Genomic DNA, 27,842 nt, shown 5'->3' with positions numbered 1-27,842 from the left:
TTGTATGATACTATAATGTTAGATATATGTCATTATACTTTTGTCAAAACCCATAGAATGTACAATGCAGTGTAAACTATGGACTTTGGATGATAATGACGTGTCAATGTAGGTGCATCAATTGTAATAAATGGACCCCTTGGGGGCGGGTGTGGGCGGTGTTGATAATGGAGGAGGCTCAGTGTGTATATGGGGACAAGGGATGTGGGAAATCTGTACTTTCTACTCTATTTTGCTCCCAACCTAAATGGTTCTAAAAAATAAGTCTATTAAAAAGGCAAATGACCAAATGAGTGCATGAATGGATGAATGAATGAATGAGTGAATGAATGTATCTGAGCCAGGTCTCTCATTCCAGTGTTCCCATGGCACTTAAGGTAAAATCCAAATTTTTCTTCACCATTAAGGGAGCTTCATGTGATCAGGCTACTGCCAGCATTTTCTTCCTCCTCACTAAACTCCTGTGACCCTCACCTCATTGGTGGTTTTCAACACACCAAGTCTGGCTTTACTTGCTCTAAGAAAAGTCTTCCTCTAGATGTCATATGGCTGCCTTCTTCCACCTTTCAGATAATAAAATTAATTTGTAGATTTCGACCTACAAAATGGAGGCAGACCCAGTGGCCCAGCCCGCATCATAAATCTCAACCTAAGCCAGGCTGCAATTCTGGGAAATGCCTCACTGTCAAGGAAACTAAACATCAGTCACAATCCTCCAAGTTAGCTTCAGCTAGCTTACCTCACCCTAGAAAATAGCACCCGCTCTACTTATAAAGAAATCCTCCACCTCTTACCCAATCATGCCCTGTTTCCACATTGCCTCTTCTAATGCTCTATAAAACTCACTCTTGCCTAAAATCCCTCTAGAAAGTGCTCCACTACTTGTGACGCACTATACTCTCCCAATCCATGGATTGGTTTCCTTTGAATGAAGGACGTCAAATTCACTACTAAATTGTTTTAGTTTCGTCATTTGACATAGATGTTGAGCCTCAAGTGTTCCCTCCTGGGAGAAGTCTTCCCTGATCATAAAATCTGAAATACCCACCCCTCTCCCTGACTACCCAATTTAAAATAGCTCCCTTCCACCCTGTTTTATTTCATTTACAGCATTGAATTCTGTGAAATAATCTTAATTATGTATTTCTTTTCTTTTCTTATTGTCTTGCCTACTAGACAGTAAATTTCACAAAAGCAGGGTCTTTATTTGTCTCCTTCACTGCTGTATACCCAGCATCCAGTCATCTGGCAGTTAGTAGGTGCTCAATAAATATTTGTTGAATGAATAAATAAATGTGCTTTGTTGCTTTTTATTCTCTTGGACTCTTTCCACACTTCCTTTATTTCTTCTCTTCTTTCCCCCTTTCCCCACAAAACTTAAATCTTCATAGTGTCCACATTTATCTCTAATATGGGTTTATTAAACACAATCTTTTTTTTTTTTTAAGAAATTCACGTTCTTTATTTATTTATTTATTTATTTATTTATTTATTTATTTATTTATGACTGTGTTGGGTCTTCGTTTCTGTATGTGGGCTTTCTCTAGTTGTGGCAAGTGGGGACCACTCTTCATTGCAGTGCACGGTCCTCTCACCATCGCGGCCTCTCTTGTTGCGGGGCACAGGCTCCAGACACGCAGGCTCAGTAATTGTGGCTCACGGGCCCAGTTGCTCCGTGGCATGTGGGGTCTTCCCAGACCAGGGCTCGAACCCGTGTCCCCTGCATTGGCAGGCAGATTCTCAACCACTGCGCCACCAGGGAAGCCCTAAACTCAATCTTTTGTTGAAGGTTTTGCACCTTCTGAGGTCTTCTTTTAACAAACCAACTTTTTATTAAGAAAAAATAATCCTTATAATAGATGTTTAAATACATGTTTAAAATATTTTTTCATGTACAATTTCCACAAATGCCTGAAAACCTTTTGTATATAAAGAAATCTAATCTGAGACAGGACAGAATACTTGGCTTCACTCCACTGTAAGTAGTACTTGTGTCCCTGAAAATATAACTTTTTCTCTTAATATAATGTGAAGTACATAGAGTAATGTAATTGGCTATTTTTTCTATTACTTATGTAGTTTGGAAAAAGAGCTAATGTATCCCTAGTATGTATTAGACATTAGGATACAAAAACAAGGCAATTCCTGCCCTTGTGGGGTGTACAGTCTGAGGAAGGGATTTCTATGCTGAATTTTTCTCATAAATAAAATAGCAGTTTTTCTTCTTTCTCTCTGCCATTTGCATTTGTTTATATCCATATCTTCACACAAATTTCCGCAAATCAAGACACAACTGGATTTAGAAATTTTTTCAACGTAGCTTGCCCTCCCCTCTTTTTTTCTCTTCAAGACAATCACATAATCTCTTAGGAACTTGGTTTCTTTATATGCAAAATTGGAGAATTGTTAGCCTTCCTTTCAATTCAGGAATACTTAAAATGATAACACAATAACATATAGAACAGAAAAATGACAGCAAGATATTATAAAAGGCTAAGACAGTCTTCCCTTTCTGAAACAAGTTTCTCTGGAGTTGCTTTTTAATCCAAACAATCCACTGATCCTATTGCAAGTTTTTCCTGTTTCCATATTGCTGATAAACTTTAGCAATTGTTCATTTACTCATTTATTTCAATTGTTGCCCAATTCCTGGGCACTTACCATGCACGGAAATTCAAAAAAAAAAAAAAAATTCATAGTCTTAAATGAGTGTATCTTCTAACCATAAATATGTAACCCAAAAAAGGTTAAGTATTTTCATTTAAACAAATCTTTAAGTCAACATTTGCTTATGACTTTAGACCTTGAATAGGCTAACTTCTGCTGTAATGAAATGCAAATAACTATGCTAATGCAAATGTTAAAGCTACAAATTCAGACATAAAAAAGTCAAGAAATGCTAAAGTGAAGGTTCTCCTAGAAACATTAACTCACTCAAATTGTACATATAGAATATTTCCAATTACACAGAAAACAGCAAAATGCGATTCCTTAATGTACTGTATGTACAACCTGAGTAAGTTAATGCCGTTATGAGAACGTTAAATTTTGCTACCCCTGACTTTTTTTCAAAAGTTACTGCCTGAATATTGCATCATTCCTATCCTCATAATGCTATTTTCTTAAAATGGAAAGAAAACAGAAGAGGAACAAGTGTCATTGTATTTTCTATCAATATAGGATTCTAAATTAAGGTAACACTTAGTTAATAGGTGAGACAAATGCATGTTTGGAACTTTCTAAAGTTTTTTCAATTGAAAAATTTCCACTTTGCTTGGATTAACTAAATGACACATTGAGATATTTTAGGTTACAGATTTGTAGAAAAGTATAATAAATATGTGTGAAGTTGTCTTTGGTATTTTTTATGTGTAATATGTAAATTATTCAAAGAACAAAAATTTTAGCCATGAAGAGAACTTTTATAAAGTATAGATTTGGGAGAGAAAACATCAAATAATTTTTTAATAAAATTCAATGATTTTTTTCCCGCCTCATCTGGAACCATGGTCATTTTTAGTATAGTTTTCCTTGGGGCTTTCTAATTTTGGAGGAAAGCATAACGTTTTGTTTAAATATTTCTGAGAGCTGAAAATAATATACTGTTGGCACTCTGTATCCACAGCTTCTGCATCCAAGGATTCAACCAACCAAAGATCAAAAATATGCAGAAAAAAAGTTCCAGAAAGTTCCATAAAGCAAAACTTAAATTAGCCACACACTGACAATTATTTACATAACATTTACACTGTATTAGGTATTATAAGTAATCTAGAGATGGCAAAGTATACAGGAGGATGTGTGTAGGTTATATGCCAATAGTGTGCTATTTTATTATAAGGAATTTGAGCCTTGGAGAAATTGGGGTTAGGGATACCATTCCCCCACAGATACTGAGAGATGACTGTATTTCACTATTTTCAAATTGAGTTAGCATCTCCTATGAATATTCAGTGGTGCAATAGAATACCACATTAGTTGCATAAGGCTCGATTGGATAAGTCTGTCTTAGTTAAATTGTGGTGTTGCAAAAATAAGAGAAATGAAAGAAGGACAATAAATGTGCAAGCCAGAAAAATCTGCGGTAGTGTTGTTTGGAGTGATAATCTCTTGAGTGAGGACTGACAGGGGTCCCGGGTTTCCTGCAAGTTCTCCCAGTGTCGTTTTCAATGTGTGAGGCACCACATGACCCAGGTGCCATGCAAGGAGATGTTCTAATAAATGGGGACTTTAAAACTGGAAAGGAAGTACAAGCACGGGTGAACAAAGCCCCCCAAACACACTATAACCACAGCATACAATGTTCTAGATTGACTACTCATTTCCAGTTAGTTCTTTGCCGAAAGCCCTTGATTACTGCAATTTTCTACAGTGTTAGTACCCCATTTGGCAGGTTCTCTTTAAAAATGTGTCAAGCTTTTGAACTCCCCATATTAACCTGTATTTTCTTGTCTTCTACCACCAATTATTCAATCAGACTTCTTTTGTGACGAGTGGGAGATAAATACCTGCACAGTCAGAAAACTATAGTGTCATGCCTGAGCAGCTCGATCTTAGACTTTATGCTACAAATAAATTGGTATGTTCTTAAATAATTACCGGGCAGTTTGTCTACCACCTCTCCCGACTGCTGAAATGCCTAACGTTTTCTCTAGAGTGACAGCAGAGGCTCGTGGTCCCACCCCATGCCGGTTTGCTCTTTGCAGGACTTTTGTATCCTCAGCACAGAATGGTTAGAATCGAGCTGGGAGATAGGAATTCAAGCTCTAAACAATCCACTTAACTTCCTTGTTCTTTGTCCATAAAATCAGTGTCATAGTGTAGATTTACCTCACAGGGTTTCTAAGAGACTATATTTATCAATGTTTGTTCATGCATGGGACATCCCAATTTGTATCATATATTAATTTCTTACCTGTTCTTTTGTTCCCCCTTCCATTTGAAGCCTGGGCTGTTTTGACTGTCCATGGCAGTCTTTTTTACAAATTATTTATCCTAGGATTGAAGGGTTAATGGTATACTGCCTGGAATGCTTCAGGAGCTGCTACAATTTTAATCGATGTTAAGAGTGGAGATTTCACAAAATAGAGGCAAACCAAAAAAAAAAAAAAGGAATTAATAAACAAAGAGGCAAAGGGGAAAAATCTTTTCCTTCATTTCTAGTTAGAACTGCTATTTTTCACAGCTAACTGAAATATTGCAACATTTGAAAAACATCAAAATAGCTAGAATTCATAAGTCTGAGAAGGGGAAAAGAAAGCACCTTGCAAAAGTGAAGGAAATTCAGCATTTGCAATGTAATTCAAATTGTACTTGTAATTCAGGTCCTGGAATTAACCCACTCAACCAAAACTTGAAAAGATTCAGATTTACTCAGACTAGCAACAATACAATACTCCCTCACAATTGCCCAACCACCCTGTATTTTGGTGATATATCCAATACACTCTAAATTATAATTCTCGAACTCAGTTTGTTGTTAAAAAAAACATCTGTGCATCATATCAGAGTCTGTCTTGTTGCAATTTAAAGGACAGGGGGAGACTCACAACCCGTTTTAATCAGACTAGGATAACACCTGAGCCCTTTCTATAATCATGTTTTGAAAAATGCCTTTTACCACAATTTTTAACGATAGAGAGGTGAATTTGGAATAGAATCCCTGTATTTTCAGCCAATTGACTACAATGAAAAGAGTAACTTTCAGGGCATTGTGGTGTTTGGGGTATGATTCGGACCATCTGAGCTGCCATTTTATTTTTCCAAGGTTGATTCCACCAGGGTTACATCTCCTCAGGGGTGGGAGGGTGACCAGGTGGGCGAGATGGATTCATGGCCCTGGGTGTTTAGACTGCTTGTATATGAAAGTTATTTGAAGGTTTTTCATGCAAGCAATTTAGGAAAAGTCAGCCATTTTTACCTTTATCTAGTTTGGCAACAGTTCAAAGCACACAGGAAAAGTTTCTTTAAAAAAAAAAGGAAAAAAATTGTCAAGCCTTTTCAAGGGCAGTTCTAATTTCCTCATTTTTTATCATGGACATTTTCTGACAGCAATAAACAAAATTTAGGTGTATCTTATATGTTCTATAATGAAAAAAAAACCTTCGTAAAATTTTAGAGCAAGGCTATGAGTGGAACTCATTTCTTTTAGCTCACTAGCACTCGAAAATAGAGAAAATGTTACAATAGTAGTGAAAACAGTCAGGCTGGTACTTACGTACCAGGCACACCAATCAAGTTAGAAATGCAGAGGCAATACTTTGAACTGCATGTTGCAGGGTTTTTTTGTTTGTTTGCTTTTGTTTTTTAAAGAAGAACAGCAAAGCAGCATTTTCATGATATTCTAAAAGACATATTTGATAGTGTAAAATACCTTCACCTTATAAATCAGTTCTTTGGTAGAGAAAAAACCCTCTAATTTTACTTTTTTAATCCTATGCAAAGCAGCATAGTCTCATATTTATTTAGCTTGGTGCTTTCTTTCTATTTAAAACATTTATTAACCAGAGAGACCTCAGCGACATGTAAATTTCATTTTCTTTGTCCTGTAGATTAAAATACATCTGTTTCAGCCATCATTCAGGAAAGAAATAATTGTAATAGTTCATTTTATTAAAAAAGATTTATGTCAGCATTCAGTTATGACAAGAGAAGGCAAGTGACTTGTACATAACGCTAAGAGGCAGCTTTTTTCCTTCCAGAATTTTATCCAAATTGAACAGAACTATGTCCCTAAAATATGTGAGGGGAGGAAATAACTTCGCTTCCTGGTATGTTGCTACTGAGGCTGATTCTTCACTAAAACAGCAGGTAAAGTGTCTTTGTTAAGCTTAATCTGTGACGTTCTGGTATTTGCATTATTCCATAATTAAAATAACACAACTCATTCCAGTAGATTTCTCTCTTGTGTTAAGGAAAAATATATAGGGATGTATCTTTGAGTCTGGCATTTAATGAAGTTTCTTTGCTTCTAATTATGTGCAGTATAGTTTAAAAGCAAACGATGTTTATGTAAAATATCCAGAATAGGCAAATCTCTAGAGACAGACAGTAGATTAGTGGTTCCCTGGGGCTAACGTGGGACGATTGAGGAAAGAAAGAGGGTTGCTGCTAATGAGTAGAGGGTTTCTTCTTGGAGTGATGAAGACATTCTAAAATTGATTGTGGTGATGGTTGTACAACTCTATGAATATGCTCCAAACCATTGAATTATACACACAAATGAATGAATCACTTGGTAAGAATTTATATCTTAGTACAACTTTTATGTTACAAAAACAAACAAACAAATGAAAAGGTGAACCCAACTCCATGGCCTGATCCCTGAAAACATTGTCTGCTGGTGGGCAGGCAGATGTGTAAACACATAATAAAATGGCAATGTGATGAAAAGGAATCCACAAAATACAAAACTCTTTATTAAAGAGTTCTCTGCCTGAGAGTATTCCTTACAGGAGAGATACTATTTGAGCCAAATCTCAATATCAGGGATGACTAAGGAAGAGCTTTCCTTAATTAAGGAACAGTATATGAAAAGACAGGAAGGCAAAGAGGCAGGAGGGAACATCAGGTTTCAAGAAAGATGTGAATATTTTAGCTCTAAAAGTCGGGGAGTCAGTATCTGGGAAGAGGCAGGGGGTTTCAGGGAAGCTATGTGAAAAGGAATTGCCTGAATGTTTCCATCTTTGTTTAAAGTTATAAAGGGAAGCAAGGGAAAGAATTAACATTCATAACAGTTGAAGGTTAACAATAAAGGTATCAAATTGTAATTAGGTGCTTATTTTCTTTATTATCTTGTTCTAATTGCATAGTCTATACAGGAAAATTAGTGGCCTTGGCCTATGTTTATGCTTAGTTATTTTAACAAGGAATTCTATTTTTATTCAAATGGCTTAGTAATAGTTAAGTAGGAGAAGCCTGTCAAATTTTTCTTTCTTTCTCTTGGGAGATTAACAATTTAACCACACCCATGATGAAGTCGGCCACTTGAACCACAAGATCACAAGTGAGATCTCACACTCCTTTTAACAGCAGCGTATTTTCATAACATGGAAACATAAACAGCCTACTAAACATCGCTGCAAAAAAAACCCAAGCCTGTTACATCATGGCAAATGCTATCGGAGTTTTTAAAATCAACTTGAAAGGAGAAACACAGTCTGGGAAGAAATGTCTTCCACAGTAGCAAAGCTAAAATGACTACGATAATATTGAACAGAATTCCCTGTGCTGTACAGTAGATCTTTGTTGGTTATCCATTTTAAATACAGCAGTACGTAAATGTCAATCCCAAACTCTCCAATATTATGTAACAACCTAAATGGGAAAATAATTTGAAAAAGAATAGATACATGTATATGTATAACCGAATCACTTTGCTGTATACCTGAAACTAACACAACGTTGTTAATCAACTATACTCCAATATAAAATAAAAAGTTAAAAATAAATAAAATGACTATGATAATATAACAAAAGAATTTTAATACTCAGATTGGAAAAGGTTTATTGCATGTAGATCACTTCAGTGTTGGTAGTTACACCTGCCTGACTCACCTCAGTCTCTGGAGAATGACGCCTAGATACAGGATACCCCTTACTTCAAATCCCTTGTTAGGGTCAGAGGAGTCTTTCTACTTTTGGCCACTACTCGTGTCCTGTTTCTCAACACTGGGATCAATGAAAAGACACACACGGAAATAGAAGCTCACGTGTTGTCAAAGTCTCCTCACGATCCAGACCTATGCTGAGTGCTTCACACGCACCTTCCCTCTATAGGAAGTTCCACTTCTTGAAAGCAATGAGCCATCCACACAAGGTCTTTACCATTTGTTACTCATATCAGGCATCTTCTCACTAATCTTTCAGAAACTCAACTAGGTAGGCAAAATTATTATCAATCCTCATACATAGGTGAAGAAAGGAGATGGAGCTTGCTCAGGATCAGATACATGGAGATGGCAGAATCTGGGCCAGTGCCCAGATGTGTCTGAAGCCCACACCCGAATTCTCAATTCTGCTCATTACCCAGAAAACCCAGGCTTCATGTCGGCACAAGCAGAGGGCAACTGGGAGAGGAGGAAGCCCCCAAGGAACTGAGAAGCTAGGAATAGCCAGACACTCTGAGCCGGGGTTACTTAAGAAGGAAACTAGACAACGAAATGACACTCTCTGCATGGTCCCTACTTGGCGTCACACACGCCCTCCTGCAAGCTTTCAGGGCTGGAAAAACTGGGACTTCCTTGCCCGCTCTGGTTGAAGATCAGCAGTACTTCTCCACTGCTGTACCTCCTAGCTCTCAGAGCACATTCTTCCCCTTCTTTTATTTTTTTCACTTGATGTCATCATTCCACAAATATTTATTAAGACCCTATTTATTAAGCCCCAAATTCTCTTCTAGGCACTAAGGATACAACAGTGAATAAAATAAACATTGACTTGCTATCATACACCTTACATTGTCGTGGCATTAGATCATACACAAACGAACAAAAAAATGTATATCTCAATCTCTCATCTGCCCCTGGGTCACAAGAGTCACTATCTAAAAATGTCATGAGGGAATTCCCTGGCAGTCCAGTGGTTAGGACTCAGTGCTTTCACTGCCAGGGCCGGGGTTCAATCCCTGATCGGGGAACTAAGATCCTGCAATCTGTGCAGTGCAGCCAAAAAAGAAAAAAAAAAAAAAAAAAGTCATGAATTCTTGTAAGGTCAGATATCAAAAGGCTTGAGCTTTCATAAAGGATATACACTTCTTTATAATCAAATTATAAAATACATGCTCAGGAATCTTTCTTGACCATGCTATAGCAGGGCTGGGAGCCTAGAACTAACTTTAGCTACTACGCAGATCTATTTGTTTTTAAAAGCCAACAGAAGAGCCGCTTCTCATGAATTACTAAACCTGGCTATTCCCATTCATGCACACAGACTAATATAGTCACCATCTTTGAGAGAATCAAATAAATTATTAAGGCTTCATCTGGTTTTGTTTTTTAAGTCAGTTAGTGTATTGATCTCAAATGGAAGACAGTTGATCTACATTTTTCCCCATTATTAGAGCATTTAAATATACCAGTCTTCTAACAATTGAGAGATACTGAACAGACATAACTCAACTTCCAAAAAATTCAAAGTTAAGAGACAATCATCCCAAGCTTAAAACAGATGGTGTCAATATTGTGCTAAGTGATATGTGACCAACTGTGAGGATATTTTGATAAGTAAAGTGTAGACACAGAAAAAGTTTGTATAAACTGTTCCTCATACAAAATTGAGAAGTCTATTTATTACAGAACAGACATGATTTATATTCTTTCCTATGTAATAGTCATAAAAAGAACACTGTTTTTGAAATACATAGACAAAGGAATCTGATGATCTTCTATCCAACCATATCTATTTTCAGGAAGGATTAAAGACAATTGGAATCCGCTTACTTAAAAACCAGGTTTGCTAAAATTTGGAGTATGAGGTTCAGAAAGTTTTCCATGGCTACCCTCTCTTGCCCTCCCCCACCTCACTTTCACTTAAAGGTAAGTTTTAGTGGAAAACTGCAACAAGAAAAGATGCCACAAATTCATTTTTCTTACATAGCATGATTGATATTTCAAAAAATAAGAGCATGTTTTTGAATGAACAGGGACCTACTCAAGGAGCTGGACTTAATATAATAAAAGAGCAAATTCAGTGAAATGAGGTTATTAACTTATTAATAGTTTAGTAAAAGATTAAAGAGTTGCTTTTGAAATTTTACAAATCAATTACTTCAGTTAAATTTTAAACCAGGTCTTATAGTCAAAATCAAAGATTTTTTTTTTTTAAAGGAGATGAAAATCCAACTGTTCATGTTTGGAACCAATTAAGTTCCATTTCGAAGGCACAAGAGATATTCTTGCTTTTTTTTAAATTTAAAGGTGCTTCATTAAATGTTACGTTAGGCAGCTTTTCCTATTTTCAATGTTACATTTGCTAAAAGCCGTTATGAGAAGACATTTTGTGATAAGAAGACATGTCTCTCAATTCAAGGGTCATTTCATTGAACAGATCAGAGAAAAGTCAAAACATCTAGACCACAGTTTTGTGCTTTTGTTTCTAAAAATGTTAATATCTCTGAACTAAATTCTTGGGGGATTTTAGTTAGATGATGACACAATTCTGACCAAATAGGCTGAAATATCCACAACTACCCTCACTCACAGGCATTTTGTTTTGGAAGCAAAATAAAGTGAAATCTTACTCCACTGAACATTCAACTGCGGTTAGCCAGTATTTTTAACAATAGTTAACAATTTATTGAAGTACTTTTCTATGTCAGGCACTGTGATACACGCTAGAATTTCCTCATTTAATCTCACAACATTTTTATACTCATTTTTCAGGGGAAACACCCTCTGGGAGTTAGAGGATCACCCCAAGTTCACATCACCAGGACACGGCAGGGCCCAGATACAAACCAAGTCCCTGATTCCAGGAGCTGCACTGTTAACCATTGACATGAACTATATTCTCATGTGAGCCAATGAAAATCACTAATTGTCTTTATTATTGCCTCTTTGTCAAAACAGATCAAGTAGGAGCCATCTGTTTATCAAAAAACTTACCACAGACATTCTTATAATTTAGGAAGGATAGTTAAAATTTATGACTGTTCCCACCAAAGCAATTGATGAAGGCCAAGGCTGAAATGCAGAATTTGCATCTTAAAACATCATTAAAAAAAAGATGAAAAAGAACAAAGGATATTAATTTTTAAAGTGGGGGTAATTTTTAAACAGCACAATGATAGCACTTAATTTATCTTTTTCCTAGCTTTGGGCTAACACAATGTATTGTGGTGATATTTGGAGTTTGGGCTTCAGAAATTTCCGTGGACACATTAGCTTAGATGGTTTCATTACCCACCCTGATTATTAAGTAGCATTCAATTACTGAGTGTTGTAATGCCAAAGAGCATAAAAGAGAGACAAAATCTCGGTAAGATCTAAGGGTGAAATGGCATTTTTATATTGCTATAAAGATTACTTAGCTCTAGTGCAGTACTAATGATCATTTCTGTGACTAAAAACATCCCCTTATGATTAATTATGTAAACTCTCATCATTTCAAGCCCAATAAAGACTTTAAAACATTTTTCATGCATCTTGTATCCCAGCATATTTTTTTTTCCCATTTACCCACATAAGAATCAACTCTAAGGATTAAAATAACTACTTTCCATTACATTAACATGGTGTATCACTTGGGAGTATTCAGGTATATATGTACAATTCAGGTAAATATATGCAGGGAGTGTTTTAATATGGGGGAGGATCTTTTGTATTCTTCATAAATGATGATTTATGTTCCTGATTCCTGTAAAGGGCATAGTTTTCTCATATTGAAAGGAATCTCTCAGTAGTCAAGTTCTTCAAACTGGATATATTTGAAAATTAGAATATACAATAAAAATCACTTTTGAGTGTTAATTATAGTTTTGTTTGTGTCATCAATAATATTGGTGATGGGGGAGGCTGCTGTTCAACATTAAGGGATTGTTTATAATAGAATGCAAAGCAGCTGTTAAATGTGAGGTTATATATAAATGTTTACTACTATAAAAAGATATGATACGGCATTCTGTGAAAATAAAAGCCATAAAAGAGTATGTACAAAAGGACTCTTATTTCTGTAAAAATTTTACATATGTATATACCCACAGACCTTTGATTGAAAGATATACAGAAAGGCATTAACAGAGTTTATGTCAAGGTGGCAAGATTACAAATAATTTTAAATTTTTTTCTCTTGAACTACCTGCATTTACTAGAATTCTTCTCTCTAATGAACATGGGTTTGCTTTTGTTTAAGATAAAGGGCTGTAAGGAAAAACACACAAGCAAACCAAAATATCCTCTCTTGATGAGATGATCATTCAGAGTCTGAAATAGAGACATTTCTTGGATAAGGCCCCATACTTACGAAAACTGGTTCAGAGTTACACCCACAGGACAAAGCGCCTTCTTAGCTACCACCAGGCCCTGGAACCTATCTCTCAGGCCTGATAGGGAGACAGAAGACAAGTGAGCTCACTGCCTCGGGCCTATGGGCTCTTGCTTCCCTGACTGCTCTATGGGTTGGAACTGTGGCAGGGACAGGTAAGGGCAGTAAGAAGTGAAGTCCATACCATTCCTTATGATGCAGCTTTGAAGAAGCTGAAGAGAACATGAAATAGGAAAGCAGAGACCGGCCTCTGCCTGAGCCTTTAAATCATGCAGGTTCAGACGGTTTGAAGGCGGGGTTGATGGCACTGCAGGGCCTTCAGCCTGGGTCACCACCAGCATGATGCCTCACGGTTTACAATTTTCTTTTCTTCTTTTCCTTCCTTCCTTCCCCTCTAACTGCCCCCCTCTGGAAGTACAAGAATCCCTATCTACGTGGAACAGGAATTTAGTTTTCAGAAATGTAGTTCTGGGCATCTTCTGAACAGAGACTGGCTATAATCCCAAACTGCATGTTTTATTATGTGGGCTTTATTTGTGTTTCTTATGAAATGAGCTGAGACACTCAAACTCATTTCAGATAGCAGCCAAAGCTAAATGGCCACATCGTCTCTGGGTAGAATGTCAACATGTCACAGGCAAAACTGTCCAGCCCCTGAGTTTTCTCAAAAACTTATTCACAAAGACAAGCTGCTTCAGTCATTTTCTTCTTCGGCAAACTGAGGGTTTTATTCCTGAATGGCATGACTGCCTTGACAACTAAAAGAGAAAGCAAAGGCTTTTACCTCATACTTCTAGATTTCTCTATAATGTCAATTTGTGATTAAACATAAAAATCACTTTGGAATTTCATTCAGAATAAAAAAGGACAAAAAGCTTAGCTTGCACTGCTAGAGTTGTAAATAAAGACGTTGAAACGGCTTATTCTATGGAAATAAAGCAGCTGGGTTCACTTGTTGGCGGCCACGGAGCCATTTCTAGTGAGGATTTCCTCTTTTAATCAGTTCTAAGGTATAATGACAGTCTCTACAACCAGCCACACCCTCTGGGGGTCATGGGAATAAACACTGGTAGCTTCTGCCAGAAATACACACCAGATTAACAGCACGCAGCCTACACATCAGGGGCGCTTCCACCTCGCTGGGACCCCAGATGAGAAATTAATTAAACTAATACATTTAAAACGAAATCCATTTTACTTGAAATTACCATCCCCAAAAAGTTCAGCAAAAAAACGTGAAATGCCAAAATTGTAAAGTTGCATTCTGTGGGTGTTCAGACCCTTGGTAAAGCAGATTCAAGTAAAGAAAACCTGAGATAAAGCCAGCAAGCCATGATCGACTCAAGATCTCCATCTAGTGACGTTATGCAGAATAGCAGGTTGTTTGTCTGCATTTCTGGGTAGGCCAGTTAAGTCAAACGAATTAGGCATTTACTTGGTACCCTGCTGGGAGGTGAGATGCCTCCCCTTATTACACCTTTGTAAAAAGTATCCCCTCCTCGGGAACAATTTACCCCTTTTACACAATTATAGTGATTCACCTCTGGGCCTGGTTCATCTGTTTTCAGCAAGGTCTGTTTCACTGGATTCACCATTTATTGCCTAACTCTTATGGCACTTGATCAAAGAGGTTTAAGACCCTTGACATGAGTTTAAGTCATGTGAGTAAAATTGTACAGTTGCACGTGATGGTACATATGGCAGTCAGACAACATGTACTTCATGTCAGGAATTGTTTTGATGGCACTGTCTGCTGTGATTAAGTAGAGAGGCATAGACCAGACGGTGAAATAAGTGATTACAGTGAAGTGAACCAAATGATTTCTCCCACCAGACCCAAAATGTGCATACTACATGAGTCCATTATATGAGGTTTAAGAACAGACAAGACCAACTGATGGTGATAGAAGTTAAAATAGCTGTCCTCTGCGGGTGGGAATGGCGGGAAAATTGATTAGAAAGGGGCATGAGAAGGTGTTCTGAGGTGCCAGAATGTTCTATATCTCAATCTGGATGGGGATTACATAGGTTTGAACACAAGTACAACACCAAACTGAATATTTATGATAAATGTACTTAATTCATGTTACCCCTTTCCTGTATGCATGGTGTATCTCAGTAATAAGTTTCTTAAATAAAGCGCCATAATTGTTGTCTTACCCCCATTCCTGAGAGATAACAGCCTCGGGATAACATTTTTGTAGCCTAGTAAAAGCCAAGTCCCACACAGATTTCTTATGGATACTCAGGAAATTAGATAAGAAGTTGAATGTCTAACAAACCTAGACATCATTGAGTAAAGGACTTGGGGTCTTGTCATCTCTTTAATTTCACTGAAAATGTTAGGGCCACCCCTTAGGCCAGATTGTAAGCACAGGAAAACAAGATTGTAAACACACAGATTGTAAGCACATGTGAAAACAAAGCATTGCTTTCGTGGGTGCAGGGCCCGTTTTCTGTGGGGAGCTATGTGTATGTCTTCTGACAGTCACTGGTTGGGGCAAAGGGCAGAAACAAAGGCAAGTGGAAAACTGAACAGGTGGCTAGTTTGTAAAACGGCCACCACGAACAAACCCCACTGGCCCACTTCAGAACGTGTGCTTTTCTCATTTGTAAGATAGGGAATGTTAGAGCTGGAAGGAAACTTTGCCATCTCCTTGCTCATTCCCATGTTTCAAGAGGAAGTCCAGAGAGCTTGCATTCAGACAAAGCCACGGGATTGGTTCATGACAGAGCTAGACCTCCTCTACCCAGTCTCTCTGACCGCTAGTCTCGCACGTTCCCAGGGCCCCAAATGCTCCCTAAAGCCCTGTAAGGAGAACACAGTGCAAGGCCTTCAAAAATCTTTACAACTGCTTTCGGAGATAGTACCTGCAAAATTCCTCCATCACTTTTCTTCAAAATTTTTTTCTTCCTGTCTTCCTTCATTCCTTTGTTCCTTTGACCCTTCCTTCCTTCCTTCCTTCATTTTATCCTTTATTTCTGCTTATATTTTCATTTTCTGCCTTTTTTTCCCTCTCTTTTTCCATGGTATCCAATCAGTCCTCCATATTCATGGGTTCTTCATCCCCAGATTCAATTGACCACAGATCAAAAATACTCAGAAAAAAAAAATTCCAGAAAGTTCCAAAACACAAAACTTGATTTTGCTGCATTCTGGCAACTATCAACATACATTTGCATTGTATTTACAATGATTTACATAGAATTTTTACTGTATTAGGTATTACAAATAATCTAAAGATGACAAAGTATATAGGAGGATATGCATAGGTTATATGCAAATACTATGTGATTTTATATAAGAGACTTGAGCATCCTCAGATTTTAGTATCTGTGGGGTCCTGAAATGAATCCCACAGGGATACCAAGGGATGACTGCACTTACTTGCATCCAAAGTTTTCATCTCAATTTGCTTATCAAGAGTCAGGGAGCAAGTATAAAATTCAGACCATTGATTTTCAGATTTTACCCCTGAATCAAGCTCAAGGGTGATGCAGCCCCTGCTTTCTCTCCTACCCAAGAATAAGAAGTTTGTACCACAAGCAGACCAGGCAGATGTTCAACATTCCATAAGGCCAGCTTCTTGGGCCAGGGCAAAAGCAGCTTTTGTGTTTACTGTTAGGAAGGAGAGAAGAGAAGGATCCCAGGACAGAGTGGTTGCTGGGCTTTATCATATCACAGAGCTCTGCAGTTCTAATCATCACAAGGTACTTGGCCTTGACCCTATAACGGCTCCAGGTCTTCAATCCCCATGTGAGAAATGCCGTCTGACTCCAAGATGGTCTTCTTCCTCCACCACCTGTCTACACCCAAATCAATCCACGAAGGGTTATTTATGCCCTCTGGGTTCTCAGAAGTGTCTAAGAATAGAGACCCATCAAAAAATGTCTTAGTGATGCTTGGTTTCTGCCCTAAAATAATTCAGAATCTAGTTGAATTCACAAAGCTTCTGGAAAAACAGCATAAGACAGATTCATCACCCATGATATCTTTAACAGAAAAGCTTTATTGACTTCTACCTTGGACAGAACTTGGGGCTTAACTGTCCCAGGAGTTCAGAGAAGGGAGAAAATACTGCAGGGAGGGGTCGGGGGAGGGAAGAGCTCATCACGGCAGGGAGGGAAGGACCTGGTCCAGCACCCCATGGTACTTAAATAAATATAAATATATAATTCATGCTCATTCTAAAAAAGTTTATCGCGTAATTCTTTAAGTTGAAAAGGAGAAAGTAAAAATCACTTTAGTTGTTTTAATATTACCACTGCCCCCAAAACACTTACCTTTAATATTTTGGTGTAATGACCTCCAGACTTTTCTGTATGCATAATTTTAACTTTATTCAGACCAAGAGTAATTGACAAATATAATTGTATATATTTAAAGTCTAAAACAAGATTTTATATATATATATATATATTAGAATGATTACCAGATCAAGATAATTAATACAACCATCACCTCACATAGTTTACATAGGTAATTCTTGGTGTGTGTATGTATGTGTGTGTCCGTGTGTGGTAAGAATGCTTAAGATCTACCAACAACTTTCAAATGTATAATACTGTATTATTAACTATAGTCGTCATGCTATGCATTACACTCTCAGCTTCTTATCTCTCTGCATATTTTTTGAAGAGGGAAAAAACAACTGTGCTACGACCATAACAATTTGTAAGGTTAAAAAATGCACTTTCTAATCCTTTCTAAAGAGAACATATACAAGGCTTTAATTAATTGTGGTCATTCACATTTTTTTCTGTGAGTTTTTTTCTCTGCATATTTTTAATTCATTCACCAAATATGCCAATTCTAAGCTGCTTTTATGACTTAACAAATACCTTAAAGACCATACTATGCTAATAAATATAAATCTACATCATCATTGCAATGTCTACATCACATCTCTGGGCTTGTTTGCATATAGATTGCTGACTGGTATATGGGTATTCCGTAATTTATTCACTTCACTTTTTAATAATATGTTTGTGGTTTCCCATATTTCACCTATAAACCAAGCTGAGATCAACTTCCTCATACATACATATTCATATTCTTCTGATTCTTCCATTTGGATGAATTCCTAGAAGAATTGCTGACTCAAAGTGAAACAGTTTCCATTTTGATCCATGGGACTAAACTGCTCTCCAGAAGGAACTGAACAATTTGTGTTCCCACCAGCTTTCCTCACCATCACTAGGTATTATCTTTCCTTTCTTATCTTTGCCAATCTGATCATCATAAAATGGTAACTGTTGTTTTAATTTATATTTGCTTGATTGCTTGGGAATATTTTTCATTTGTAGACACTCCCGCCAACTTTTCTACCTGATTTGTGCCAGTAAACTGCATCTCTAATTGTTTTCCCTGTGACTTTCTCCCCTGGTGCTGGATAGAATGTCTCCAGGCAAATTTCCACATGATTCCAAAGCTAGTGAAGTTGTCTTTAAAGTACCCCTGACCCCATGTGCTACCCAGGACAATGCCAGAAGTACCAGTCTGTGTCCCTTCTGTGCATGAAGTCGCCTCAAGCTTTGTGAGATTGAAGACCAGAAGGTTTCCCATATTGGAGAAGTGATACCTGGAAAGGAATAGAAGAGGAGCTGGCCTATTGTGGGGCCTGAATGGCCATTCTTCAACTCCACCGGCCTATTTCAATTGTCTCCAAATATTACTGTGCAAACTCAGATGGTTTTTGTTTAAACGGAACTGAACTTCGGTGTTGAGCCCCATTTGAGAGGCAGGAACATAATCTGCCCCCATCTCGTCAGATCTAAATTGAGTTGGGTGAGGAGGGTATGCAGTGGTATTCTGGTCTGGAGACAGGGCCTCCGGTCGTCCTCCTCCACTTTCACTAGCTAGATGTCTCCCTTCACGTCGGGATCTGGTTATCGGTCCACACAGCGCAAAGCTGTGTCCTCCGTGTTCCCAGCTGCAAGACCCCTTGTGTCTGATAGCCCTCTGGATGTCCTGTCCAAGCTGCTCTGCAAGAAACACTTACTTACCCTACACATTCTGAGCTGCAGGGGCTGCTTTGAGGCCCTTCTCAGCTCAGGGCATTGTTACCCTGCCCCACAGCAAGTGGAAGCACAAGGAACTCCTGTCTGGGGGCCCAGACCATCCCTACTCTCAAACTCCCCAGATGAATCCAGATTCCATGAGCACACCTCACCCCCAGGACACAGGTTCTTGAAAGTCAGCTTCTTAGGAATCCACCTACCTAAAACCCTACCCCTCTGATTCTCCTGCTTTCCTCCTCACCCAGCCCTGGGAAACTTGATCTACTTTTGGTTTCACAACCTACTTAGCATGCAGTTGTCTAAATATCTTGTTTCTTCCCAGGACCAAGCTTTTGAAACAAATCCCAAACAGTGACTTCTGCCATCAGACCTAGGGATGAAAATTGCAGGGCTAACTGCCAGACCTGTAACTGCCAGGGGGCAGGGGTGGAAAGATGTAATGAGAAACGGGGAAGGGAGTGTTTGCTATTTCCCTGGTGGGAAGAGGGCATCCAGATGTGAGAAACATTACAGACAAGAGATGGGAATGTGCTGGAGTCTGGGTCCGGCTCTGGTAGAGCAGAAGCCTCTGCTGCGATCCAGGGAATAAAAGTTTGGATACATGAGGTGGGACTGGAGTTTGTAGAACTCTGGTAAGTAAACAAAGGGATGGTGGGCATTCCAGATTATCTCAGTGAAACCTACCGACATCAAATCTCCATTTAACTTGATCGCAAGGCAGTTTTTTACTATTTAATGAAAATGAAAGAGTGGCGCTCATGGATAAGACGTGGGCCTCGAAATCAGACAGTCCTGGGGCTGAAGTTGGACGCTGCTGCTTGCTGTCTGTCACGTTAGGCATCAGCCCAATGGGAATAATAAACACCTCTTTTATCAATTACTGCTCGTATGCGTATGAGGGAACAGATATGAAACAAATGGACTTAGAAAATGTTCCCTTCTCCCCTTAGTTCCCCTCTCCTCTTCCCTATTTGTAGCCCCAATCCTCAAACTAATTAATAACAAGCCCTATTCCTACCCAAATGAATCACTGCTAATATTCCTTGGGTTACTAGAAATGCATTCATGAATATGTATGACGTGTACACGTAGGTTTGTATGCAGGTGGATCACATGTGTTTTATATCTTCCACAAGGAACTCTGTTATGTTTTTTAATATTCAGTAGGATTTTAAAGAAATATTGATGAAAACATCTTATAGACTAGCTGGACTTTCAAAGTTTCCACCGGATCTTCTGTTCTCGGAAGATCTCAAGCCTCCTCTCTTCACAACTCTCTCTCCCTCCTTCCTGCCCACCACCCAGGAAGAAACCTAAGGAGGACCACAGCCAAGGGGGCACCGTCAGTCAGCCATCCGTGCTAGGGAGCAGGGCTTTAGTTGGGCCCAGCAAGGAGACTGAAGTCCTGGCTTCTGTGTGAAAAGGCCTCCCTGGCTTGGCTGTTTGGAGAAGACATCTTCCATGGGGCTGGTGAGGTAGCAAAGACCAAAGACAAAGAAGCTTCTCTCTCAGGAGATGCCCCCACCTGGGAAGACCACAGGTCTTTTGCTCCAGAGCAAAAGCTCTAAAGGTGGAGACTCATACGGTTTACTTCTCCTTAAGGCTCTCTCCTCACCATGGGAGAGATAAGAGTGCAAGCACAAGTTTCGGATCTGGATCTAGGGAGTTCTGTTTCTAGTACAATCCACTTAAGTCTGATTAGGCAAATAATAATCATAATAATAATTAATAATAACAACCACAGCAGCAGCAGCTGTAGTTACTGTGTCAAGCAATAACTCCGTGCCAGGTATTGTGCTAAGTGCTTTACAATAATTTTCTTATTTAATCCCCACCACAGCCTTATGAGGTAAGTGCTGCTATTGTATGTTCCTGACAGATGGGAAAACTGAAGTTCGGTGGATTTATGTAACTTGCCTGAGATTACAAAGGTAGGAAATTACGGAGCTTGGATTCAAATGTAGGCAGTCTTAGCTCTAGTACCTTCATGTAGCCCAACCCTACTCAACTGAACCAGGGACCCAGTGTCAAAAGTCCCTCAAATCTCCTCTCCTCAGAGCTCCCTCAAGAACTTACAGGTGTGTTAAAGAGCTGTTGGAGAACTGGGAATCCTTGATCCCAGCAACCTCTCATCCTTTCTCATCCTCTTCCACCTTTGAACACATGACCGTTGAACATCATGCCTCCCACAACTGTGTGACTTGGCTCTGAGCACAACGCTACCTTGGAGGAATTTTGAGAGGCTCTCATAAGAAAAGAATGTCAGAACTCTTCTTCTACTTCTTCATCCCCTGAGAAACGCAAACATCCTGATGCATCTTCACCATAGCAGAGACAAGATGGAAGGTATCTTGCAAGGACATTGGTTAGGGCCACATGGCTTCCCAAAAGGATGACACTCACCATAGACTATCTCCCAGTCTATGAAAAAATGATGATTTGTCTTATGCAGCTCTATGAACTCTGATCTTTCATGAGGAAGGTCAAGGAAACATCAGGAGAGATGTGATTTATCCCCACACCACCCCTCCAGGAGCCTCTAGAGTTGGCTGTGTTTTAAAACAGGCCCAACCCATTCCTTCTTTACTTCTTTCTACTGTCTCCTCCACAATGACTGCTAAGGCTCAGACCTCTCAAATTTAGAGCATGGAAAGTTGTCAGCAACAATCAAGGCTATAGACTTTCTCATTCTGGTCCAGAGGAAGGGAGACAGTCTCTCACCTCAGTCATTAAATGTAGGCCCTTCCCTTAAATCCAACTGGGCCATTGTAGGTGTTATGGTTACTTCTGAACCAGAGGAATATCATGCACTGATTGGCTTAGGCCTGGGTTAATGCCCATCCTGGAACCAAAAGTTCTATCAAGGAGGTGGGATTTTCTGAAAGACTTAGGCCAATTGAGACTCATCCTTGGAAGTGGTCTGGGTCTGTTCTACCAAACCATATGACTACTATACACAGTAATGATGGTGGAGAGTGCCTATACCCCCCAAAATCTGGGTGCAGTTTAGAGGGAAGGTGTCAGTATTGGGTAGAAGATGGATGAATGCCCACTAAAATATAGAAAGACCTGACAAGGTATACACTGAAAGTTGGCAGGAGTTATCACGGTGGTAGGATTAGAAGTAATTGTTTGAGCTTTATATAAGCATGTAATTCTTATGGAATTGGTGGGAAAAAAAATCTACTTTTAAAACAATTTGTCAAGAGTGGAACCAAGTGAAAAAATACCAAAAAGAGGACAATCCTCCAAAATGCCAAGCGTATCACATTCAAATACAGAGGCAGCAGTATCACATTCAAATACAGAGAGGAGAACATATTTCTTACAGTTTTGCCGATTGGCCAGTTGGAGTGAAAACACATTAACCAAGAGGCAAAGAAGGAAACGCTTAAGGACACACAAAAACCAAACCTCATGTGGTATGAGACCGCCAGAGAAATACTGACCTGCAGCCTAACAGATTAGTGAGACGAATAACAGTCCAAGGTGAGAATGACACGTAATAATAAGTTGGCCGACATTCGTTGAAATTGACTACAATGCAGGTGTGTTTATGTCTGATTGCACTTAACACTCACAACAGTGCTTTGAGGTGTTACCATTCCCATCGGAGGCAATGTTGTTGATGTCCTGCCTGTATTCCCTTAGTGCTCACCATTATCACGTGTCAACAGCTTCCTCCCGCAAGCGCCAGCACTTCTCTGCCTCAGGAGAAGGCTGCAGGTGCACGGGACAGCCAGAGCTGCTGCGGAGTTGACATCCCCAGAAGTAGCCCTCAATAATACAGAACAGTACTCAATAAATAAGTACTTAACAAGTATCAAAAACTTAGTAAATAAGTAATTGATAAATCAATATGTTCCTCGCCCCTTGGGTGGGTTAACTCAGGCATGTTCTATATATGCCAGGGTCAGAGGATCCCACGGGGATCCAGGTTTAATTGCCCACAGTGGTGACCTGCCCATGGACACAACTGTGCTGGCTTCCTTTTTCTCCTTGTCTCACTTTCCCTCCACCTCTTCTTCCTAGGATCCCAAACACTATTTACACTCACACTTTTGTCTCAGTGTCTGTTTATGAGGGTATCCACTCAGGACACCCATTTAAAAGATAGAGCAACTGGGGCCTAACAAGTAAGCCACTTGCCCACATGACACCACTAGTAAGTGAATAGGGACAGATTGCTACCCACAACTGACTCCACTTAATCACTATACACACATTACCCCAAACACAGCAAATGTACCACTGAGGGTACTTGAGAAGCTTTAAGGTGGTGCGTGATGGATTGTTTCATTTTTAATTCAATGTGTATTAGAAAACTAATACAATATTTCATCAAATTTAAGACACTTGCAATTATAACATACACCAGTATTTTATTATGTATTGCTAAGAAGAAAAACACAGCACGACCCAATGTTTTCTTATCAGTTAATATTTCTATTTTATTCTTGCTGAAAGAACTCTTTTAGGCTTCTCTTGTGCGTAGCATTTTAAAATAAATTACACGTGGGCATACATACAAAGGAACATACAAACAAATTTAATTGGCTAAAATATTTCTTAAATTTCTTTACTATCAAGCGTCCAATTCTTCTGAATCACTTGAAACTCAAGGTCAACAATGTCCATGGTTTGCCCCATGATATATCATCGTCCATGCCACGGAGAGCATGGCACTGGTGAGGCTGCATTTCTTCAAGGATGCTCCCGCATTGCCTTTGGGATTTTCATCCTTGCCACCGACATCCATTCTTCAAGTTTTATCCAGTACCTTCTTCTTCCCACCAGAAGGTGTCAGGCAATGACAATTACATCCTGACTGCTGACTGGTCAACAGAAAACGCAAGGATGGTCCCTGGCATCCATTGACAGAGACACCACGACTTCAGATACGTTAACAATGTGAAAAAATGGGGGCCATAGATCTAATGAAATAAGGTACACAAAAGGTACATCACATCTCTGATTCATGGATATTATTACTTAAGATGAGGCTAAAGTAGTATGTAAATTTTAAAAATATGAGTTAATTTAAGGGAAAAATTTAAGTTAGAAATTGCACAGGCAATACATTGATAGGGTGAAAACTGTGAAGAGAGTCATTATCTGCACTTTGAGAAACTCAGCATTATCTCGTGCCCTGGTCCATGAGGAGACCTGCACAGACACAAGTAACCGTCTCTATGCCCAGCAATTATCGCAGCCTGCCCACTCTTTGTTCTCAATCACTCATGATACCACCCACTGGGTCTAATTCCAGGAGTTTCTCAACAATTGCACCTACAGCATGAAAGGGGGCTTTAAATTAATATTTGAGGAGTGATTAAAATTGGGGGGTGGGGTAGAAGAGCATACGAAAAGAACAGGATCAGAACAACTTGATAGACCAGTTCAAATTAGGATTAATGTTGGTGGATAAAGAACAATGGCCAACAGCATTTCTATAAAGTCAAGTTTACACCTCTTTTCAGCTGGATGTTTTTTATGTAATTGCAGGCCCTTTTATTGGTGGTAAGATTACATTTCATCACTGAAGCGGAATTGTACACCATACTTGCCTGTGTAGTACATAGCCTTAGTACTTTCACATGACAGATGTTTCCATGGCAGAGGGACTTAAGTAGACTAATAAATAGTTACGCTCATTATCGTTAATAATCTAACTCAAACAGAACCCCAATTAAGGGATTTTCTCACTGTTGTCACTTCAAGACATTAACTCAAGTTCAGAAACTATAACGGACATATGTTCAAACTGAAATCTAAACAGAGCAACCACTAAAATGCATGATTGTTTAAATATACTGTGATGCTTGAGGAAGGTAAGGGCTGTGAAAGCAAATGATCCAATGTGTGAATGTTCCATCTGCCAGATATGTTAAGGTCTACTCCCTAGAGCTAATTAAAGGAAACTAAAGGATGGAAAAGAAAAAGATCAGGTGGCATGCCTTCTTCAGATTTTAGGTAGGTTGCATGTTGTAAACTTCTTAAGGCTGCTGGGTAAGATAGGAACTTCACATTTCTTCTCAATTGAAAGCATTATAGTTGGTTTACAAAGATTTCTTCTCAGATCCTTCAACTGATGATATGAATCGCAGTAAGGCCTAAGATTGATTGACTGTAGGATTTAGGAATAAATTTTTCTTTCTCTCCTTGCCCAAAAAGCAAACTAGCTAAAAGTGGGAATTTTCCTCTATCAGAGGCTGTGTTCTTGTTTTCCCCTCCTCACTGCCTTTTTTGCAGTACTCACATTTTTTCCACTTTTGTCCATCATCAAATACTCAGCCATTCAAGTGGCATTCAGTGAATTAACCAAACGATGAACGACAGGATGAACAAGGAGAATTTATTCTGCTCCGTGCTCCCTTCATTACACCAAATAAGCATATTCAAATTCAAACCGTAATCACAGAACGTAGTCAGGGGCTTGCAAAGTTGCACCAGTTGCATTTTCACTTAAACTCTTAAACTTTCATTTTCACTATTAAACTTTCTTCTTTCTCGGTTTTTTTTTTTTTATACGTAGAAAGGAAGTGTGCCTTGTCTCTTCTAAGTCACCCCAACTGGATTAAACTCTTAGAGGAAAGAGCCTCTGCCTTCCTCAAACCTTTAAAGGCTCCTAGCACAGTTCTCTACTCAGAGCAAGCACTCAGTTAGCACATGTTTATAGAAGGAATGAGTGAGAAAAAAAAAAAGAATAAAAATGATTATCATTTCACCAGTCGATAAAATAAATACTTAAAATCAGAGGAATATCAATGACTCCATCCATTCTGGCAAAACTCCATGAAATTTTACAAATCTGTGCATTATGTTCTCAAGCTATAAATCTCATAACACTCAACCACATTGCGAAATACAGGAGAATGTCTATCATGGATATTTCTACATCTTCATTTCGACATGCAAATTCACAAGTGAACAGGATCTTAGAAAACTCTCTAGTTCCTACCAGTGAATTTGGTTATGTGGATTTTGGTTGCAGAATTAAGTCCTTTTTAATAGAGCTGGAGTTCAGAGGATGATGGCTGTGGCTCAGAGGTGAGAGGGCTCTAAATACATCCCCGGTCCGGGTTAAGGTTCTTTGCAGAGATCATGACGAGTGTTGCAGACCATGCTGAAATGTTGGGCCCACATTACTAGACGGGTCTATTCTCTAAGGATCGCTTCCCAGTGATGGCATAGAAACTACTCAGATGCCATGATGCTTTTTCCTTGTCCTACCACTGCCCAGCACAACATACCTGTCTCTGCCTGAAATTTTACCTAGGAGACCCATTTCTTTGAGTCTCAAACCACGTGTATTCATCCATTTATTCAGCAAATATGTATTAAGTATCTACTGTATTCTAAGGATCATGCTAGGGATACAAAGGCAAATGAGACCCGGTCCCTGCCCACAAGAGATTTAAAACTAGTGAGAATACTGTTAAAACGAAATATTACTGAAAACAGTTGCATGTTAAACTGCCTTCAGTACCACCTTGTTGTGGGTTTTTTTTTGTTCTTGTTGTTGTTTTTGCTTTTGTTTTGTCTCTGAGAAAAAGCAAACCTGCCTGTTAAGCCCCCAGAGAATTTTCTCAGGATTCTTTTTGCCTGCAGTTTGAGGTTTGTAACACCAGATGGCACAACTGAGTCTCGGACTGAGTAATTAAGTTCTCTTGAAACGAAAAAAGAAAAGACCATGGCTGAACATGTGTCCTTTTAAATATCACTTATTACTATAAATTGAACAAAATAAAAATATATACATCTTTATATGAAATAATTAAGTATTAAAATAACAGAATAGGAAATCAACAACTATACCATATGACCTTTAAGTGGACTTTTAATCTCCTGATCACATTTTTTCTTTAATGTTGTTCATTTGGAAACTCCCAGGTCTTTCTTAATTAAGCACCAGCCTTTCCCTCATCCCTTCCTTTGGATTTTTAACACTTGATCCTAGTTATTCTGTGCTTTTCTGCCTACTTCCATGGACTGCAATGTTGTTTCAGGTTACTACGCTATCAACCTAATTCTTTTATTAAACGCTGTTTCAAAGTAGGGCTTACATTTTCCATTCCTATTCAAATCCTGACATTTTCTGAATCTAAAACATAAACTCTTTAATCACTGGTTCTCAGCTGGGGACAGTTTTGCCTCCCAGAGGACATTTGGCAATGTCTGCAGACGTTTCTAATGGTCCCAACTGCAGAGGGGAGGGAGGGATGGGAGTGCTGATGGCATATAGAGGGGAGAGGCCAGGAATGCCGCAAAATATCCAAAAATGCACAGGGCAGACCCTACCACAAAGAGTTAACCAGCCCCCATTATCAGAAGTTGAGAAACTCTGACTTTGCAGAGCTGCAGGGGGACCTAAGATCACAGGAGTCCTGTCAAACCTGGGTGTGCTGAGAAAATGCAAGTTTCTTCCCTTTGTGGCAGGGATTTCCACGTAATAGTCCAAGTGAATTGTCATGTGTCAGAAACTTCGCTTTTAAAGATTACTATTAAAATGGGCCTCTTCTTCCTTTAAAAGTCAAAACATAGTCCAAACATAAGCTCACAAATACCATTTTTATGCAAATCAGAACCTTAGGTGTTTCACACTTTATTAAGAATTAGTTGACAACTAGCCAGGAACAAGATAGGATGCCAGCTGTGTGAAAAGAAGCCTTTAACTGCAGGAAGGTGTTATGCTTAGTGAAATAAGTCAGACAGAGAAAGACAAATACTGTAGGTTTTCACTTAGATGTAGAATCTAAAAAATAAAACAAATGAACAAATATAACCAAACAGAAACAGACTCACAGATACAGAGATCAAACTAGGGTTTATTGGAGGGG

The 27,842-nt window shown here is 38.8% G+C and overlaps 1 long non-coding RNA gene across 1 annotated transcript in view; it reads left to right on the top strand.

Annotated features, from left to right (window-relative positions):
• The window catches only part of LOC309647230, a 92,132-nt gene extending 64,325 nt beyond the window's left edge, over positions 1-27,807 (top strand). The window contains exons 3-5 of the long non-coding RNA XR_014255870.1: positions 6,702-21,348; positions 22,334-26,504; positions 26,596-27,807. This is a non-coding gene — a long non-coding RNA (uncharacterized lncRNA). The remainder of the gene's footprint in view (positions 1-6,701; positions 21,349-22,333; positions 26,505-26,595) is intronic.
• Positions 27,808-27,842: the final 35 nt, after the last annotated feature.

Source organism: Balaenoptera physalus (assembly GCF_965194825.1).
Source record: "Balaenoptera physalus genome assembly, chromosome: 17".
Classification (NCBI taxonomy): domain Eukaryota; kingdom Metazoa; phylum Chordata; class Mammalia; order Artiodactyla; family Balaenopteridae; genus Balaenoptera; species Balaenoptera physalus.
Note: the sequence above shows the minus strand (reverse complement) of the source record. Positions and strands in the feature narration are given on the sequence as shown.